We start from the raw sequence: 19,481 nt of genomic DNA on the forward strand, positions 1-19,481 counted from the left end.
AATCTTGCCTGACAAATCTGTTAGAGTTTCGTCATATGAAGTGCTTTTAATGGATCTAGGTCTTTATTCACTGGAATTCGGAAGAATGAGGGGTGAACTCGTTGAAACCTATCAAATAGCGAAAGGCCTTGATAGAGTGCATGTGGAGAGGATGTTTCAACTCTAAGAAGCATCTAAGATGAGAGGAGATAGCCTCAGAATAGAGGGGCGTCCCTTCAGAATGGAATTGTGGAAAATTTTCTTTAGCCTGAGAGTGGTGGATTTCTATGCCACTGGTAGATTTGTATAATTAAACTGGAGGTTAATAGATTTCTGATTGGTCAGGCTAAGAAAGGTTACGGGGAGAAGGCAGGAGACTGGGACTGAGAGGGAAAATAGATCACCCATGATGAAATGGTGGAACAAACTCGATGGGCCCAAAGGCCTAATTCTACTATATCTTATAATCTTATGGTAATCTACCGTAGCCCTCTTCACTATGAACAAGACTTCGTGCTTTTGTGTCATCCCTAGATGTACTGATCCTGTAACGAAAGACCTTGAAGAAGGATGGTTTGGACACAAATATTGGAGTATCTGACGCCAGGATTGAGATGTGGTCTGAAACTGGCCACCAGTCCGAGAAAAACACATTCAACCTCCACCCTGTGTGTCCGAGCACCGAGCCAGTTATGCATCCACCAAGCCACCTCTCCCTGGATCCCATTCGGTCCAACCTCCCAGACGAGCCTTGTATGTGGGACCGCCTCTGTCCTCATTCCCTCTTGATCTAAAAAAAAGTTCCAATAGATTTTTTTCAGACATGCGTAGAACCATCTAAAAGAAATGCTGGTAGATCCTATCCCTCAGATACCCCATCCAGTACAACAAATACAATTAAACAGGTCATTAACCAGGGCATTACAAGATGAAGCAACAGTTTCTGCAAGGGTTTACTCGATTTCTTCCTTACTTTTCCACAAGATCTAAAGGTAAACTTGCTGTGGCCCTGGGGATTTTATCCACCTCAGGCTAAACAATACCTCTCAGGTGGTATCCGGTGAAAATCACTGACGACCCCTGGTGTTGGCACGGTACATAGCAGTTAGTGTAACGCCTCAGAGCGCCATTGACCTGGGTTCAGTTCCCCGGTCTGTAAGTTTGTACGTTCCAAACGTGGGTTTCCTCAAGGTGCCCCGGTTTCCACCCACATCCCAGAGACGTGCGGGTCAGTAGGGTAACTGGTCACATGGGTGTAATTGGGCGGTGTGAGCTCATTGGCTGTTACCGTGCTGTATCTCTGAATAAGTAAATCAGTCAATAGAGATGGAAATGAAGCTGACATCACTACAAGTGGGAGATGCGGTGAAAGTGAGATTGTACGTCTCTTGAAAGTAGAAGTGCTGTCCGCATCTTACCCAGAACGTCAGCTTAAAGTAATATGTATTCAGGAGTCAATATTGCATTCAGAGCAAAGAGAAAAAATAGCTACATCTCAGTCTGAGTGTACAGAAGGACCAAATGCGTGGTTTATAGCATCAATACCTGGATATAACAACAAGCACCACAGCAGTGAGAATGCAGAACCGAGCTATATCTTTCACGTGTAATACCACGCTCTGCCTCGGGGCGGCGCTGTTGTCCCGGCAGTGCCGATGGAAATGATCTCACGGAAGTGTGGGAAGAGCCATATTTACTGATGAACTGGAGAGAAGGAAAAGTCCCCAAACGTCAGCGGTTTCCAGTGAGACTGTCATTAATTACAGTCACTGAACAAACACACTCGTTTAACCGTTTCCAGCCCAGAACATCTCCCGCAATATCAGAGGAAACAAACGTGATCTTAAACACATACATTTTCTCAAAGCTGCAGAATAATTTTAGGTTATCACCGAGAGCTGGGACGTAGCTGCATTCGTGGCATATAATGGAGGGGTCAGACAGAGCATGGAGAAGGGAATAGAAGGATTGAAAATACGCGGCCGAACAGGAAAAAGTTATACATACAAGTGCGCGCGAGCATATACAGTACTGTGCAAATGTCTGAGACACAGACAGATATACAACTCAAGTGCCTAAGAGTTCTGCCCAGTACTGTATTTGTCAACATGCAGTGTAGAACGAGTTGGTAGATTTGGCGGGAGCAAAGGGTCTTGGGAATGGTGAAGCTGGAGCGCCGCGGGAGGGAGTGTTGGACGGGTGGTAGAGAAGGAGCTCCGGGGTCAGAGTGACGTAGGTGCAGGCACTCAGCACTGAGGCAGCAGGCAAGGTCGTCTGATTCCAAGCAGTCGGTTTATTGATCATCACCGACTGCAGGTTTATTGCAGGTAGCGGCAAGGAGAGTGGAGGAAAATTTAGGGAAGATGTCAGAGATAAGTTGATTATACAGAGTATGGTGGGTTTTTGGAACAGTGTGGCAGAGGTGTGTGTAACTGCGAATTTTAAAAGACACCTACGTAGAGAGGTGAGCGTTAAATTGTCGGTTTATGGCCTGTGTAGGAGGGAAGAGTTATAGTTACGGGAAAGTAGGTTTACATAGGTGGAGAAAACATGGTGGTCTGAAGGGCCCCTTGTGTGCTGGTCAAGGTCTTTGTTCTTTGTTCTACTTTGGTCCTGTCTTCCAAGGTCAGACATAAAACACCTCCCAGATGTGTTGAGGAAGGAGATTGAGAACGTGAAAGGTGTCAGTTTTATGTTCAGAAGCATTGAATGGGCTCGTTGGTCTAGTAGTATGATTCTCGCTTAGGGCCTGAGTTTAAGAGCATGCGAGAGGTCCCGGGTTCAAATCCCGGACGAGCCCCTCTGAATAATACGTTTTAGGACTTCATTCAGTGAAGCACAGGAGAATGAGGCGAGATGTTTAGTGGTAAACAAAATTATGAGGGATATAGATAACGTCAACGTCAGCAGGGTTTCCCCCTCAGATTGACAACTCGAAGTCACAGGTTGAATATGAAAAGTTATATAGTCAAGCGGAATCTTTGGGGGAACGTCTTCGCTCAGAGGATATCGCGAGAGTGGAACAAGATGCAGGTTGAATTGTAACAATTAAGAGAAGTTTGAATGCGAGGGATTTGGAAGGCTATGTTCTTGGAGCGGGTGGATGGAACTAGTCAGACGGCTGGTATGGACTAGATGGGCCGAAGGGCCCGCTTCTGTTCTGCAGTGCTCTTTGACTGTATAATCCATGCGGGATTTGGGTCAGGATATAAATGGAGTGGGTGGGAAGTGTTGGGAAGCTGGTGGCCAACTCCTGCCCCATATTCTTTTATTTATGTGTTACTGAAATTCAGGTCAAATACTAACAAATGTTAGTAGTCATACTCTCTACATTGGAACGAAATAAAGATAGTGAGCATGGAAAATAGTATTTCAGTGGATGACCGTCTTCCAAAATTTCTCTGACGTTTGGGGACATTCCAGCCGAGCAGAGTGTGGCAAACGTAACCTCGTTGTTTGATAAAGGAACTGTGAACCCAGGGAATAGGAGAAGACCAGGTTGTACATAATTATGAGGGGTATAGACAGGGTTAATGCAAGCAGGCTTTTTTTTTACTGAGGTTGGAACTAGAGGTCACAGGTTAAGGGCAATTCTTGAGCGATCATTACTACCGTTTCCAGAATCCCTCCAGCTACCTCTTTCAGAAATCTGGGGTGTCCATCAGGTCCGGGTGACTTGTCTAATTTCGGAACCTTCAGCTACCCAAGCAGCTCCTCCTTAGTAATGGAAACCTCATTCACTTCTGTCCCCAAACTCTCTCGGATTTCTGGCATTCTGCTAGTCTCCTCCACCGGGAGGCCTGGTGCCGGACAGTTATTAAGTTCGTCCGCCATTTCATTGTTTCCCCCATTTCTATCTCTCCAGTGTCACTTTACAGTGGTCCGATATACACTCTCACCTCTCTGTAACTTTGTATATATCTGAAAGTAAAACACATTCGGTATCATCTTTGATATTATCAGCCGGCTGACCTTCGTATTTCATCTTTTATCTCTTTAGCTGCTTTCTGTTGGTTTTTAACAGCTTCCCAATCCTCTATCTTCCCACTAATAGTTGCTATATGATATGTGACAAATGACGCTAATCTTTATCTTTTATCTTTAAGGGCAAATGCCTTGAAGAGTCAATAAGAGACCATTTTGCAACCAGTGACCATAATTCCACCAGGCTGAAAATAGTTCTGCAGAAAGTTAGGGCTTTTCCACAAGTTAAGGTGTTAATTTCGTGTGGGGCCAATTTGAGATCGATTAGCCGGGGGTTTGCCGGAGTTTATGGTTGAGAACAGGCTGATTTTATTTTCTGGTAAATAGACATCTGGTTTCCAATCAGGAAAGGCAGAGGGGAATCCTCCGGGATTATATAAATATATTGTAAAACGAGGGCACGGCACCGATCAATCAGGAAAGGCAGAGGGGAATCCTCCGGGATTATATAAATATATTGTAAAACGAGGGCACCGCTCCGATCTATCAGGAAAGGCAGAGGTGAATCCTCCGGGATTATATAAATATATTGTAAAAAGAGGGCACGGCACCGATCTATCAGGAAAGGCAGAGGAGAATCCTCCGGGATTATATAAATATATTGTAAAAAGAGGGCACGGCACCGATCTATCAGGAAAGGCAGAGGAGAATCCTCCGGGATTATATAAATATATTGTAAAAAGAGGGCACGGCACCGATCTATCAGGAAAGGCAGAGGAGAATCCTCTGGGATTGTATAAATATATTGCGGGAAATGCATGATCAAGGAGTGAGTGGATCTGTCCGGCCGTCTGTGTGGAGCCCGAAGGAATGGGCGAGGTGTCAGATGAATACTTCCCAGCTGAATTTAGCATGGAGGATATATGGAAGCAAGGAAATTCAGGGAAGAAGACGGTGCTGCCTTGAACCATACGCCCGTTGCAAAAGATGAGGTGCTGGCCGCCTTACACTGCAGAGTAAATGGATGCTGTATATCTCGACCCCCCTCCCCCCAACGCTGACCATTCTCCATTAACCATTCTCTTCTCTCCAGTTCGCCAGCTGTTAGTTTTTTCCGTTTGCTTTAAAGGAACTGTGCACTCTTCGAAACTCCCGCTGGATAGAGAAGAAGGGAATAATTAACCGTTGATTCTCACCAGTAATTGGGACAACTATAATTGACACCCAAACAACACTAGACCCATGTTACACATTCGGCGCAGGATGAGAGGATGGTTCTGAAGTCACGTGGTGCGCTAACCTTCATTGGTCAGAGATTGAGGTCAAGTACCGCGAGGTAACGTAACTCTGTCAGACTCCAGTTAGAACGCACTTGAGTATTGTGTTCAGTGCAGCTCGTCCCGTTATAGGAAACGTCAGTGATCAGGGATTAGGGATCAGTGTTTTCCCCGATACATTTACGTGTATTCGTAAGCTGACGTGGTGTGTTGGGATGGCATGCAACAAAAACAACATTTACCGGTGATAAAGCGTAAACAATTATATAAATAACGTTCGTGATTACAGTACGGATTTAGAATAGAATGTGTATAAATAACAAAGACACCAGCGTGTATTTACAATGTAAACAACTTGATAGAAATGTGGTTTACGGTATTTTCATTGTGGTGCAGTGACTGGGGTGATAGACAGAGGGCGCTTCGGGGAGCGGTGGTGGTTCTATATAGAATAGTTGAGCGGAATAACTGTCTGGGGGGAGGTGTGGGAAAAACGTTTAAAAATACTCTAGAGAAGGTGCAGAGGACGTTCAGCGGGATGTTCCCTGGATTAGAGCACGTCTTGTGAGGGAAGGCTGAACGAGCTGGAGCATTTCTCTTCAAAGCTACAGAGCGTGATGCCGGTGTATAAGATTACAGGAGACACAGGGTGGACAACAACACCTTTTTCATCAGGGTGACAGCGGCCAATATGAAAGGACATGCGTTGAAGATGTGTGGAGGAAGGTTTAGGTGAGAGGTAAGTTGTTTTTATTTTGAACGATGTCGTGAGTTCTGGGAACACACTGATGGGATGCTGGTAACAATAGGGACATTTAAAAGATACTTGGATAGACAGGTGGAAATAGTGAAAATAGCAGATTGTGGGCTGTGTAGGAGGGAATTGTCATATTGTTGGCAGAGTAGGTTTACATAGGCGGGCACAGCATCGTGGGCCGAAGAGCCTGTAGTGTGCTGTACTGGTCTTTGCTCTTTGAATTAATTTGAGGAAGGAGATTGAGTAAGTGAAAGGCATCAGTTTTTTGTCATAAATATAGAACGGGCTCGTTGGTCTAGAGGTATGATTCTCGCTTTGGGTCTGAATTTACAAGCATGCGAGAGGTCCAGGGTTCAAATCCCGGACGAGCCCCCTGAATGAGACATTTTAGAACTTCTGTCAGTGGAGCGTAGGAGAATGAGAGGAGATATTTAGAAGAATATGAAATTATGAGGGCGACAGACAAGGCGAATTCCTGCAGGCTTTTCCCCTCAGGTTGGGCGAGACGACAACTCGAGATCAAAGCTTTAGAGTGGACGGTGAAATATTCAAGTTTAACGTCTTCATCCAGAGGTTGTGGCGAGCTTGGAACGAGCTGCAGGTAGAATTATAACAATTAAGAGAATTTTGGATAGGTATGTGGATGGGAGAGGTGTGGAAGGCTATGTTCCGAATGCGGGTGGGTGGAACTAGACAGAAGGGCGGCATGGATTAGATGAGCCGAAGGGTCTGTTTCCGTTCTGTAGTGCCACGGCACTCTATAACTCCATGAGGGATTTGGACTGGCGTAGAGTTGGAATGGATGGGAATCGTTGTCAAGCTGTGTGGCCAATTCCTGCTCCTGTGTTCTCGTATTACTGAAATTCAGCTCTATCGATAGGTTCAGGTGTCCTGAGTGTGATACTCTCTACATTGAAGCGAGATACAGAACGTGAACATGAGAAATAGTGTTTGAGTGGATGACCATCTTCCAACTTTCTCTGACGTCTGGAGACGTTCCTGCCGAGCAGAGTGTGGGAAACGTAACCTTGTAGTTTCACAAAGGAACCGAGAAACCTGGGGAATTAGAGCAACCCAGGTGTACAGAATTATGAGTAGCATAGACAGGGTTAGTGGAAACAGGTCTTTTCCACTGAGGTTGGAGCCAGAGGTCATGGGTTAAGGGTGAAATGTGAAATAGATGCGGTGGTTTAATGCATTTGGACATTCCAAAGGATTTTGGTAAGTCTCCCTAAAGGAGTCTCGCATGGATTGTGACATTGAATACGAACCCACACGGGGCATTGTCAGGTGATAGAGTCGAAGCAGGGAAGAGGGAGATGCGGGCCTTTTGCTGGGTGGAAGGAAGTGACAAGTTGGAATTCGCGGGGTTCGGTCCCCAGCCCGGTTGTTCACTGTGTACGGCGATAACTTTGAAGCTTCAGTACAGTGTTTAAAGATTAGATTTATTTGCCACTTGTACATCTAAACTTCGGGTGAAATTCATCATCGGTGTCAAATTGAATCAGTGAATATTGTGCTGGGGACAGCCCGCAAGTGTCCAGCACCAACATAGCGTGCCAGCAACTCATCAACCCGAACCAGTACGTCATTGCAATGTGGGAGGAAACCGGATTACCCGGAGGAATCCCAGTCGGTCGGGGGTAGAACGTACAAACTCCTTTCAGTTAGCAGTGGAAATTGAGTCCCGATCTTACAGCGGCTGCTCGAATAGCCTGACGCAAACCGCTCCACTACCGGGTCATGTTGTGGACACATTGCCTGTCTGCGGACGACATGAAACTGCACTGTTGCTGGTGCGATGGGGAGCAGTGAGCAGGACGCAAACCGCTCCACTACCGGGTCATGTTGTGGACACATTGCCTGTCTGCGGACGACATGAAACTACACTGTTGCTGGTGGGATAGGGAGCAGTGAGCAGGACGCAAACCGCTCCACTACCGGGTCATGTTGTGGACACATTGCCTGTCTGCGGACGGCATGAAACTACACTGTTGCTGGTGGGATAGGGAGCAGTGAGCAGGACGCAAACCGCTCCACTACCGGGTCATGTTGTGGACACATTGTCTGTCTGCGGACGACATGAAACTGCATCGTTGCTGGTGGGATAGGGAGCAGTGAGCAGGACGCAAACCGCTCCACTACCGGGTCATGGTGTGGACACATTGCCTGTCTGCGGACGACATGAAACTGCACCGTTGCTGGTGGGATGGGGAGCAGTGAGCAGGACGCAAACCGTCTCAGATACGGTCCATTCGGGACTGGTGAACGGGCAGATATGTACCAGATGTGGACAGTGATAACTGAGAGGTTAGTCTTCATTCTTACAAACTAGAAACCAGATTATTAATGACATAAGGGAAATGGGTCACGAAAGTGAAATGGGACCGGAGTGTCCGTGTACACGAGGCAGGGACACAAGAGATTCTGCAGATACCGGAAACCCAGAGTAACACGCACTAAATGCTGGCGGATCTCAGCAGGTCGGGCAGCAGCATCTATGGAGAGGAATGAATAGTCATCCCTTCCTAACCAGACCCTTAATCCGGGCTGATAAGGATTCGGAAGCAGCGAGCACTTGGGGAGACATGTGGGAGGCCATGCTTTATTGCAAGAGGGAATGCGTACAGGAAAGTCCCAGCGCAGACCCACAGGGCCTTTGTGAGACCCCACGGTGCGCAGTATCACCGTTTTATCTATGGAGAGGAGTTCGTTTCATGGCGAGGATGCGAGCCGGTCTGTTCGCCAGTTGTCTGTCCGAGCGGAGGATGAGAGACCGGGCCGATCATTCTGTGCTGTACCCACCGTGAGGCGGGATGTCAATGACACCCTTCAAAGTCCAACATGTCCCGATTCGATGGAAAGTGGTCCCGACTTTCACCGGAGGTTGACAGGTTCCTGATGAGTCAGAGCGTGAATGGAATGAGGAGAATGGGATTGGGATGAATCAGCCACGATGGAATGGCGGAGCAGGTCTGATGGGCGGAATGGCCTCATTCTGTTCCTATGTCTTATGGTCTCGCAGTGGACTCCAAACCTAGGGGGTCACATCGTCAAGGTGTTTACAAACATGACGTATATGACCACAGGAGCACAAGACCACAAGGCACAGGAGCAGAATTAGGCCATTTGGCCCATCGAGTCTGCTCTGACATTCAATCATGGCTGATCCGTTTCCCCCACCTCAGCCCCACTCCCCGGCCTTCTCTATCAGACCATAAAATGGAGATCGGGAGATAAAATGCCCACCGAGAGGGCAGCAGATCTATGAGTTCCGTACGAAATGATGAGGCATCGATCGCGTCGGTGGGCAAATACATTTTTCCCAGGGTGTAAATGGCTTGCAGAAGGGGTATCATTGTAAACTGCCCGATTGGAGGAAAGTTTGGCTGGGGTGGGGGGAAAATGTCAGAAGTGGTTGGTGTGTGCGTACCGGTAGTAGTGGTAGAGGCAGATATATTAGAGGAATTTATGAAACTCACAGCTACATACAGAAATGACAGACAAATACATGTCCAGTCCTGTCGAAGGGTTTCGGCGCGAAACGTCGGCTGTACTCTTTTCCATAGATGCTGCCTGGCCTGCTGAGTTCCTCCAACATTTTGTGTGTGTTGCTCGGATTTCCAGCGTTTGCAGATTTTCTCTTGTTTGTAGCGAAGGAGGGTTAGGTTGGTCTTGGCGTACGTTTAAAGGCCGGCACAACATCGTGTGCCGAGGGGTCTGTGCTGTGCTGTGTTCTCCAGGTATTGCCAAGGGCAGACTGGCCTCCCCGCACTTTGCTGCGGTTGTTCGGTGCGTGGGCCTTCAGAAGCCCGGGGGCCGGGCAGGTGATCCCGGGGTCGCTCAGGTGGCCGAGGCGCCGATGACCCGATGCAGCGAGGTGACCGGATACACCGCCGCGCTCTTCAGCTGCTCCCGGAACCTGGACTGCGTCGCCGCGTAAATGAACGTGTTGGTGCAGCAGCTGACGGTCCGCAGCATAAACCCGACCAGCGTAAAGATGAACCGTGAGTCGTTCCTCCCGGCCGCCGTCCCCGTCATCTGATAGTAGACGAATTCCACGACGTGCGTCAGCCACAGGAGGATGAAGCTGCCGGAGAGGGTGAAGAGTAAAACTATAGACCTCCTCCTGCTCTCCATCTCCGGGTCGCTGCGGTTCTCCCCACTGTTCTGACCCCGCAGCCCCTTCCGGACCCGGCTGGCCACCAAAATGTGCCTGACTGTCAGAGCGTTGAGCAGCAGAATGACAGCGAAAGGGAGGAGCGGGGTTAAAACTGTGTTGAACCAGTCATACCACATCCAGCCTGGTTCGGTAAAGAAAGCGATCATTGGATAGCAGCCCCGCGGCACATTGTCGATGATCACTCTCGGTACATACGTGAAGTAGTAGGGGACATTTTTCAGACACAGCAGAACGCCGGTTGTCCCCAGGACCACCGCCGCAGTCTCCCCGGTGCAATATTTTGTTTTCAGCCGCTGGCAACAGATGGCAACAAACCGATCGAGTGTGAAAGTGACGGTGAACCAGACAGAGCAGTCGGCGGCGGAGCGACGCAGCACGGTGATGACACTGCACACCGGGGTTATGTTGAGGAAGCACTCCGGGAGATAATGGAAGTTGATCCGGTACAGAATAACCTCGGTGAGGATCAGCATCAAGTTCGCCGCCGCCATGGCGACCAGGTAGCGAGTGGTGCAGGTGGAGAGACCGCACTTTCCCCGGGACAGGATGGCAATCGCCACTAAATTCACTGGAGGGAGAGAGCAGGGATCGGAACGGGGGAAGTAATGAACTCGTGTTAGAGCACACAACATACACTCGGTGTCCACTCTATTAGGGACACTGGTACACCTGCTTATTAACACAAATATCTCATCAACCAACGACGCGAGATCCGCTCGGCGTTTAAAAACACGCAGATCTCTCTGATGATAGAAATGAGAACCGGACCCATCCTGGATGTGGGTGGGGGTTGGACCTTTAATGATGGATGACACTGCAGGTAACCCTTACCGAATGAGACTTCGAAGCTGCACAATCTCAAATTTTTTATAGCCATTGAAATCTCCAAGGGGACATGGAAGCTTCAACAGTTAAGATAAGTCGTTTTAGAATTGTGTGTTTTAAAAAAATACATCGGCCGAGCCAATTCCCTGTTGGGATTTTCATTTGTTTGCATTAATTCGAAACTCCAAAGAATGGAAAGTATGACACGTTAATGAGTGAAAATTTGGATCGGCATTCTTCCAGCAATGAGGATATTAGACCATAAGACCAAACGATATAGGAGCAGAATTAGGCTATTTGACCATCGAGTCCACACCGCTATTTCATCATGGCTGATTCAATTTTCTTCTCAGCCCCAAACTGGTCTTAGACTGTCTCACCACAGGAAACAGCCTCACCACATCCACTCCAGCAAAGCCTTTCAGCATTGGATAGGTTTCAAAGCGGTCACCATTTGTTCTTTTGAATTCCATCGAGAACAGTCCCAGAGCCATTAAACGCTTTTCATATGACAAGCCATTCAATCCTGGATTCACTTTTGTGAACCTTCGTTGTACCCTCTGCAGTTTCAGATCTAAGGTAAGGTAGGAGACCCAGAACTGCTCACAATACTCCCAGTGAGGCCTGACCAGTGTTTTATAAAGTCTCAGCATTACATCCTGGCTTTTATATTCTAGTTCTCTTGTAATGAATGCGACATTGCATTTGCCTTCCACACCGCAGACTCAAGCTGCAAATTAAATATTAGCGGACCTGCACAAGGACTCTCAAGTCCTGTTGCACCGCAGATTTAATTTGAATTTTCTCTCCATTTAGAAAATAGTCACTTTTTTCATTTCTTCTACCAAAGTTTATGACCATTCATTTCCCAACACTGTATTGCAGCTGCCATTTCTTTACTCATTCTCCAAATCTGTCTTTCTGTAGAAACATAGAAACCCTACAGCGTTGTGGGCTCTTCAGCCTACAGAGCTGTGCCGAACATGCCCTACCTTAGAATTTACTAGGATTGCCCATAGCCCTCTATTTTTCTAAGCTCCACGTAACTATCCGTCTTCACCACCGTCGCTGGCAGCCCATTCCACGCACTGACTACTTTCTGCTGAAAAAACCTACCCCTGACATCTCCTCTGTACCTACTTCCAAGCACTTTAAAACTGTGCCCCTCGTGTTAGCCACTCCAGTCCTGGGGAAAAAAAAACCTTTGTCTATCCACAAGATCAATGGCTCTGATCATTTTATACAAATTTATCAGGTCACCTCTCATCCTCCGTCGCTCCAAAGAGAAAAGGCCGAGTACACTCAACCTATTCTCATAAGACATTACCCCCAATCCGGCCCAGTTTTGTATCCTATCAATGTCCCGCTGTAACCTCTGACAACCCTCCACACTATCCACAGCACCTCAAACATTTGTGTCATCAGCAAATTTACTAACCCATCCCCCCACTTCCTCATCCAGGTCATTTATAAAAATCACGAAGAGTAAGGGTCCCAGAACAAATCCCCGAGGCACACCACTAATCACCAACCTCCATGCAGAATATGACCCGTCTACAACCACACTTCGCCTTCTGTGGGGAAGCCAGTTCTGGATCCACAAAGCAAGGTCCCCTTGGATCCCATGCCTCCTTATTTTCTCAATAAGCCTTGCGTGGGGTATCTTATCAAATGCCTTGCTGAAATCCATATGCACTACATCTATTGCTCTACCTTCATCAATGTGTTTAGTTACTTCCTCCCAAAATTCAATCAGGCTGGTAAGGCACGACCTGCCTTTCGCAAAGCCATGCTGACTATCCCTAATCATATTATGCCCATCCAAATGTTCAAAAATCCTGCTTCTCAGCATCTTCTCCATCAACTTGCCAACCGCTGACGTAAGACTCACTGGTCTATAACTTCCTGGGCTATTTCTATTCCCATTCTTGAATAATGAAACAACATCCGCAACCCTCCAATCCTCCGGAATCTCTCCCGCCCCCACTGGTGATTCAAAGATCATCGACAGAGGCTCAGCAATCTCCATCCTCGCCTCCCACAGTAGCCTGTGGTACATCTCGGCCGGTCCCGGTGACTTATCCAATTCGATGCTTTCCAAAAGCTCCAGTACATCCGATCTCTGAACATCTACATTCTCAAGCTTTTCAGTCCGCTGTATGTCTTTCCTGCAAGCGCCAAGATCCTTTTCCGTAGTGAATACTGAAGTAAAGTATTCATGAAGTACCTCTGCTATTTCCTCCGGTTCCATACACACTTTTCCACTGTCACACTTGATTGGTCCTATTCTCCCACTTCATATCCTCTTGCTCTTCACGTACTTGTAGAATGCTTTGGGGTTTCTTTAATCCTGACCGCCAAGGCCTTCTCTTGTCCAATTCTGGGTCTCCTAATTTCTTTCTTAAGCTACTTCCTGCTAGCCTTATAATCTTCTAGATTTCTATCATTCCCTAGCTTTTTGAACCTTTTGTAAGTTCTTCTTCTCTTCTTGACTAGATTTGCAACAGCCTTAGTTATGCACGTTTCCTGTAGCCTATCATCCTTTCCCTGTCTTATTGGAGTGTATCTATGCAGAAGTCCACGCAAAATCCCTTGAACATTTGCCACATTTCTTTCGTACGTTTCCCTGAGAATATCTGCTCCCAATTTATGCTTCCAAGGTCCTGCCTGATAGCCTCAAATTTCCACTTACTCCAATTAAACTCCTTCCTAATTTGTCTGTTCCTAACCCTCTCCAATAGAAGGAAATAGAATTTTGATCATTATCTCCAAAAATGCTCTCCCACTGAGAGATCTGACGCCTGACCTGGTTAATTTCCCAATACCAGATCAAGTACAGCCTCTCCTCTTGTAACCTTATCTACATACTATCAAACGCCACCCCATCTAAATCCCTCGCTCATTTGACCTGCTCCCTACTTCCTCAAATCTACCTGCCCCTCCATCTATTTCCATATCGTCTGCAAACCTCCGCAAGAAAGCCATCAATTTATCATCCAATCAACTGAAATAACGTGAAAAGAATCAGTCCCGACATAGTCCCCTGTGGATCACCAATAATCAGCGGCAGCCAGCCAGATAAGGCTGCCTTTATTCCCGCAGTTTTCCTCCAGCTAATCAGCTCGGCTTTATCCATGCTAGACTCTTCCCTGTAACACAATTGGCTTCTTAACTTTTTAAGGAGACTCGGGTGTGGCATCTTGTCAAGGGCCTTCCGATAATCCAAGTACACAACATCAGCTGCTCTTCCTTTGTCCATGCTGCTTGTTAATTCTTCGAAGAATTCCGGCAGATTTATCAGGCCAGATTCTCCCTTGAGGAAACCATGATGACCACGGCCTATTTTATTATGTGACTCCAAGTACCCCGAGACATCATCCTGAATAATTGACTTCCAACATCTTCTCAACAACAGAAGTCAGGCTAACAGCCCCAGAGTTTCCTTTCTTCTGCCTCCCTTGAGGATTCGAGTGACATTTTCAATTTTCCAGTTTTACAGAACCATTCCGAAATCTCGTGGTTCTTGAAGGACCATTACCAATCCCTCACCAGTCTCTTTAGCCATGTGTTTCAGAACCGTCCAGTGTACACCATCTGGTCCAGCTGACTTATCGACCTTCAGATCGTTCAGTTTCCCAAGACCCTTCTCTCTGGTTAAGGTAACTTCACACACTTCGTGCCCCCTGACACCTGGAACTTCCACCATGCTGCTAGGGTCTTCCACCGTGAAGACTGATGCACAATACTTACTCAGTTCGTCCGCTATTTACTTGTCCCCATTACTACCTCTCAGACTTCGTTTTACAACGAGCTGTCAGCTCTGTTGTTTGCGGGTCTGTGCTCCGGCTGCTGTTGTGTTCTGAAGTCCTGTGACTACTCCAGCCAGCTTCGCAGGAGCGAGGCTGCTCATCCCCGCTTCCAATTTCCCGTGTTCCTGGGTTCCGGAAATTAAAGTGGATGAACTTCAGTTATTGAGTTTATGCTGCGGATACTAAACAACTAAATAAGGTTAGAGTCAAAGTCAAAATAAATTTAAAATCAAAATTCATAAGCGTCACCATACACTATCAGATGTATTTTCTTGCAAGCATTCACAGGAAAACAAAGGAATATAATATAATTAATGTAAACTCAACATAAAGAAAAGATTTGACAAAAAAACATCTGCAAAAAAGACAGATCGCACAAATAATAATAAAAATGTAAATAAATAAAACTGAGAAAACGATGTTAGAGTCATTGAAAGTGTGTCTATAGGTTGTGGAGTCAGTTCAGATTTGAGGTGAGTGAAGTTATCCACGGTGGATCAGGAGCCGGATGGTTGGACGGTGATAACTGTCTGTGGAAAGTCGTTGATACCTAGACGAGCATCTTCCACAATCCTGTGCAAGCTGGAGATGTTCTTAGGGATTGTGAGGCGATAAAGGCAGCCGCTGAATTTCCAGGAGGAACAGAGAGACGCAGGGAATAAGTTAGCATTGCAATTCCAAACGCCAAGGTTGTCCTCGGGACACACGGCTGCGAATGGTCGGAGAACCAATCGGCGGTTCAGCACAGAATGAATGGCCGCTCAACACATTTCGTCCGAGGGGCCTTTGGAGCCGTTTCCAGCCGCCTGAGTTTGGTCAATATCGTTCTCAACCTTTCCGAGACAGGTATCTGTCCACGTGACCTCGAAAGTTGTTTGGAATGGGTGGCGTGAGTTGTGCCCTTTGACCGGAGAACCAGTTTAACCCATACGTACTGTTCGGGTCAAATGTGACCCGTTTTGACATTCGACAGCAATAAAAACACTCTAAATGCCATTTTGAGCCGAAATTTGATGACTTTTCCTGAAGTGACCCATAATGTGCAAAGATGAAAATATTTAAATTTTTTATACTTTATTACAGGTGCTACAAATTTTTGTACATTCAGGCTTTTCTATTGAAATGGATTTTAGGTCTCTGAAATATTAATTAAGGATTAATCACCCATTTATAAATGTCAGATCGGCTACTTATGCATTCTAAATAGACCTGTGGTTCAAAATTTGGTATGGACACTTGTAATGAGGGCATTCTTGGGCCGGGTCAGAATTGAAGGGAAAGAATATGAACAGGTTGCCTGGGTTAATATATCACGACCATTCAGCGCAGATGAACATCTGAATAACGACGTCGGCTTATGCAGTGTCCATATACTTCAGTCGGTACTGATCTTCATCGCAGATCAACATTTCAAACGAATGAAGTTCATGCGATATATGGAACGGAATGAGCTGTTGTAAACATTACTCTCATAGATCGCATCATCCCCTCTGAATCGTGTTATCTTCCCATCTGCCTGTTTCAGTACCTGTGATACGGTCATGACTTGGAGTGAAATGTACACGGGTTGATCAATAAGCTGACAGGTGACGGAATAAAAACACTGGAGTCGTGTATAGAGAAGGAAGCTGTCAACATTCGCAGCAGACGGAGGCAGAGGAATGTCAGTGTCATTGTCTGGACCGTGAAACGGAATGTGGATTTCCTTATTCCAGGTTTTCCGGGTTTCCACCTGAGGTTGAGGCACCTGAATCTTGTTTGGGCTTCCCTCATAAATAGCTTCGGGATTCAGCCTCTGGCTGCTGGATTGTTCCTATCCAAACATCCTGTCTGTATCCCTTCCCTTCAACGTCCTCCTGGAGACTAGCCTAGCCTAGCCTAGCCTAGCCTTGCCTCGCCTCGCCTGGAGCCTTACCTCGACTTGTCTCTGCCTGGAGCCTTGCCCTGTTTGGAACTGTCTGTCTGTATCCACACCTTCGCTAGGAAGGTCTCCCGTCGTGTTCAGCGTTCTAAGTAATGAGTCCCGGCCCTTCGCCCTCAAGGAGGGGTTCCGGCTCGGTATTCCATGTTCCTGTTTCTCCCCCGACCAAGGCTCTGTGTTCTCGTCATGCCCATCTACCTCGCCCAGCACAGGAGTACCTTGCCCAGCCCGGTGCTGGGATTCCCCCGTCCTGTGCTGGGTTCCCTTGTCCCGTCCAGGAGTCTCTCGTCCCGTCCTGTGCCTCTCCTCGTCCTGTAGCCACATCTTGTCCTCGCCGGGATCTGGAGTCCGATCCTGAGTCAAGACCCAGTTTCTGGGTCCTTGTCCAGTTCTCTGGCTCGGAATCCAAGCCCAGGCTCCTAGTCCCCAGTTCCATGTCCTGGTTCCCTATCCTAGTCAGGTCCTAGCCCAGGCCTGGAGTCCTTGTCTCGTCGGGGGCCGGTGTCATGTCCAGCGTCTTTTCTTCCTCCCTTCCGCTGCTTCCTTCTCAGGCCCACTCCTGTTCCTGGCAGTTCCGTGTTTGTGTCTTGCTTTTGGGATCACTCACAACGCCCTCCTTATGACAGTTAGATGATGTTTAACCGGACAAGTGTGAGGGTTTGCACTCTGTGTAGTCGAATGTCAGAGGGTAGGACTCAGTAAGTGACAGAGGGACCATGTCGTCCTAATCTACAGCACATCTCTCTGAGAGGGGCAACACAATAGACAGGGTGGCGAAATCAGTGACCGGTTGCCTTAAGTGTTGAGGGATTGAGTAGAATAGTCAAAAATCGTAAATCTGCATAAACGTTAGTCAGGTTGCATATGATGTAATGCGATCATTTCTTGTTACCCTGACACAGGTAAAAACGCTTTGGAGAGGCCGCAGAGGAGGTTCACCGGATTATTACCTGTATCAGAGGCTAATCGTTATAAGGAGAGTTGGAATTGGAAATAGTTTATCATTGTCTCATGCAGAAATACAATCAAAAAACGTGTTCTGCATCCTGTACTCAAAGATCAGATCACTGATCAACGCGTTGAACTGGAACAGGTGAAAACGATAAAAGAATGCAGAATAAGGTGTAACAGTTACAGAGAGAGCGCAGAACAGGTAAACGATAAGGTGTGTGATCATAACGAGGTAGATTGTGAGGTCAAGAGTCCGTCTTATCGTCCCAGTGAACCATTCAATAGTCTTACCCGGTCCCGTGATCCCGAATCCATCTGCCCTGTCCGTCACTCATTGCATTAAAGTCAATGCAGCCTCGCCCGTCAGACCTTCTCGCTCCCTGTTCCGCCCCTGCCTGCCGCATCTCCCGAACTCACTCCCTTTGACTTATTCACTTTGCCGCAACCATCTCTTCCTCCTGCACGACGGGCCTGGATCCCCGAACCTGACAGAACAGATTGATGCTTGGGATGGTTCAGCGAAGGGTAATTCTCTTGATCTTTGCGATGAAACTCATGGAGTCTAAAAACGTTGGAAATGGATCGGAGAAAGAAAACTGGAATGGAGAAACACTCGCGACAGAGTCCTGTGTTAGTGTTGTACCGTGTGTGTGTGTGAGTGTGTGAGTGTGTGTGTGTGTGTGTGTGTGTGTGTGTGTGTGTGTGTGTGTGTGTGTGTGTGTGTGTGTGTGTGTGTGTGTGTGAGTGAGTGTGTGTGTGTGTGTGTGTGTGTGTATGTGTGTGTTGTACCGTGTGTGTGTGTGTGTTTCCAGTGTAATTGGTTCCAGTATAGCAGAGCCTGGGTAGCTCAGTCGGTAGAGCATCAGACTTTTAATCTGAGGGTCCAGGGTTCAAGTCCCCGTTCAGGCGCTCACTTTATATCGCAGGTTGTCTCCTCATCGCCGCATTCAGTTCCGTCCCCTGACAGACAGCTTTTCCACTCCAAACGCATGAAATGTTCGGGGGAACTCTTCACTCACAGGGGGCTGGGAGAGTGAAACCAGCTTCCAGCGGAAGTGATGGATGCGGGTTCGGTTTTAGCACTTTGGGGAATTTTGGGTAAGTACATGGCTGGAGAGGGTGTGCTGGGGGCAATTGAAGGTGCAAGTCCTTGGGACTAGTCAGAATAATAGATCGGTGCGGACTAAATGGTCTAAGCCTGTTTCTGTGCCGGTCCCCGTGACTCTGATCTCCAGTGGGTGATTTAGTATACAGTGTAATTATGCAGAAAGTACTCACATTGATATTAACCCTATATTTCAGATTCAGTTCATCCATTGCCAGTCCAGAGGACACGGCGCATGTATCTGGCTGACCTTTGACATACCACGTCAGCACACAACACTCCATATTGGGCCTTTACCAGCGTCTTATACAATTTCACCCAAACATCCCAACTCCCGCGCTCTCTACTCTGATTTGTGAAGCCAATGTGCATGTTTCCACTGTGAGAGTCACTGGGATCCGCAGTGAGCCGACAAGCCGTGTCGTCCCGAACTCCACTCTAAAGAATATCCAGATTATTGATTATACATTACTGAAATAAAATTGAATTTGACACAAGACACACGGCCCTATCAACCTCTGCTTTAAATATGACGTGTAACTTCGCTTCCGTAGCCGACTGAGGCAACAGTTCTACCGATTCGACACTCTCCGGTTTTCTGTCTCGCCCCATCCATCTGCCCACGAACCATTGTTCCCCAAACCGCTTTCACCCATGTACCTACACAAACGTCCCTTCAATGTGACAACTGGATCAATACTCGCACCACCCCCTGAGTGACGAATTTGGGCTCGTGTTTCTATTAAACAT

At 47.3% G+C, this 19,481-nt stretch overlaps 3 non-coding genes across 3 annotated transcripts; all 3 read left to right on the plus strand.

Moving 5' to 3' along the window:
• The first annotated feature begins 2,691 nt into the window (after positions 1 to 2,691).
• trnap-agg (transfer RNA proline (anticodon AGG)) lies at positions 2,692 to 2,779 on the plus strand. The gene is given in 2 exon segments: positions 2,692 to 2,727; positions 2,744 to 2,779. It is a non-coding gene; the product is annotated as a tRNA-Pro (tRNA).
• Positions 2,780 to 6,221: 3,442 nt separating this feature from the next.
• trnap-ugg (transfer RNA proline (anticodon UGG)) lies at positions 6,222 to 6,309 on the plus strand. The gene is given in 2 exon segments: positions 6,222 to 6,257; positions 6,274 to 6,309. It is a non-coding gene; the product is annotated as a tRNA-Pro (tRNA).
• Positions 6,310 to 18,462: 12,153 nt separating this feature from the next.
• On the plus strand, positions 18,463 to 18,535 carry trnak-uuu (transfer RNA lysine (anticodon UUU)). The gene has a single exon. It is a non-coding gene; the product is annotated as a tRNA-Lys (tRNA).
• The last annotated feature ends 946 nt before the right edge of the window (positions 18,536 to 19,481 follow it).

The sequence above is a fragment of the Hemitrygon akajei genome, unplaced genomic scaffold (assembly GCF_048418815.1).
Source record: "Hemitrygon akajei unplaced genomic scaffold, sHemAka1.3 Scf000107, whole genome shotgun sequence".
Classification (NCBI taxonomy): domain Eukaryota; kingdom Metazoa; phylum Chordata; class Chondrichthyes; order Myliobatiformes; family Dasyatidae; genus Hemitrygon; species Hemitrygon akajei.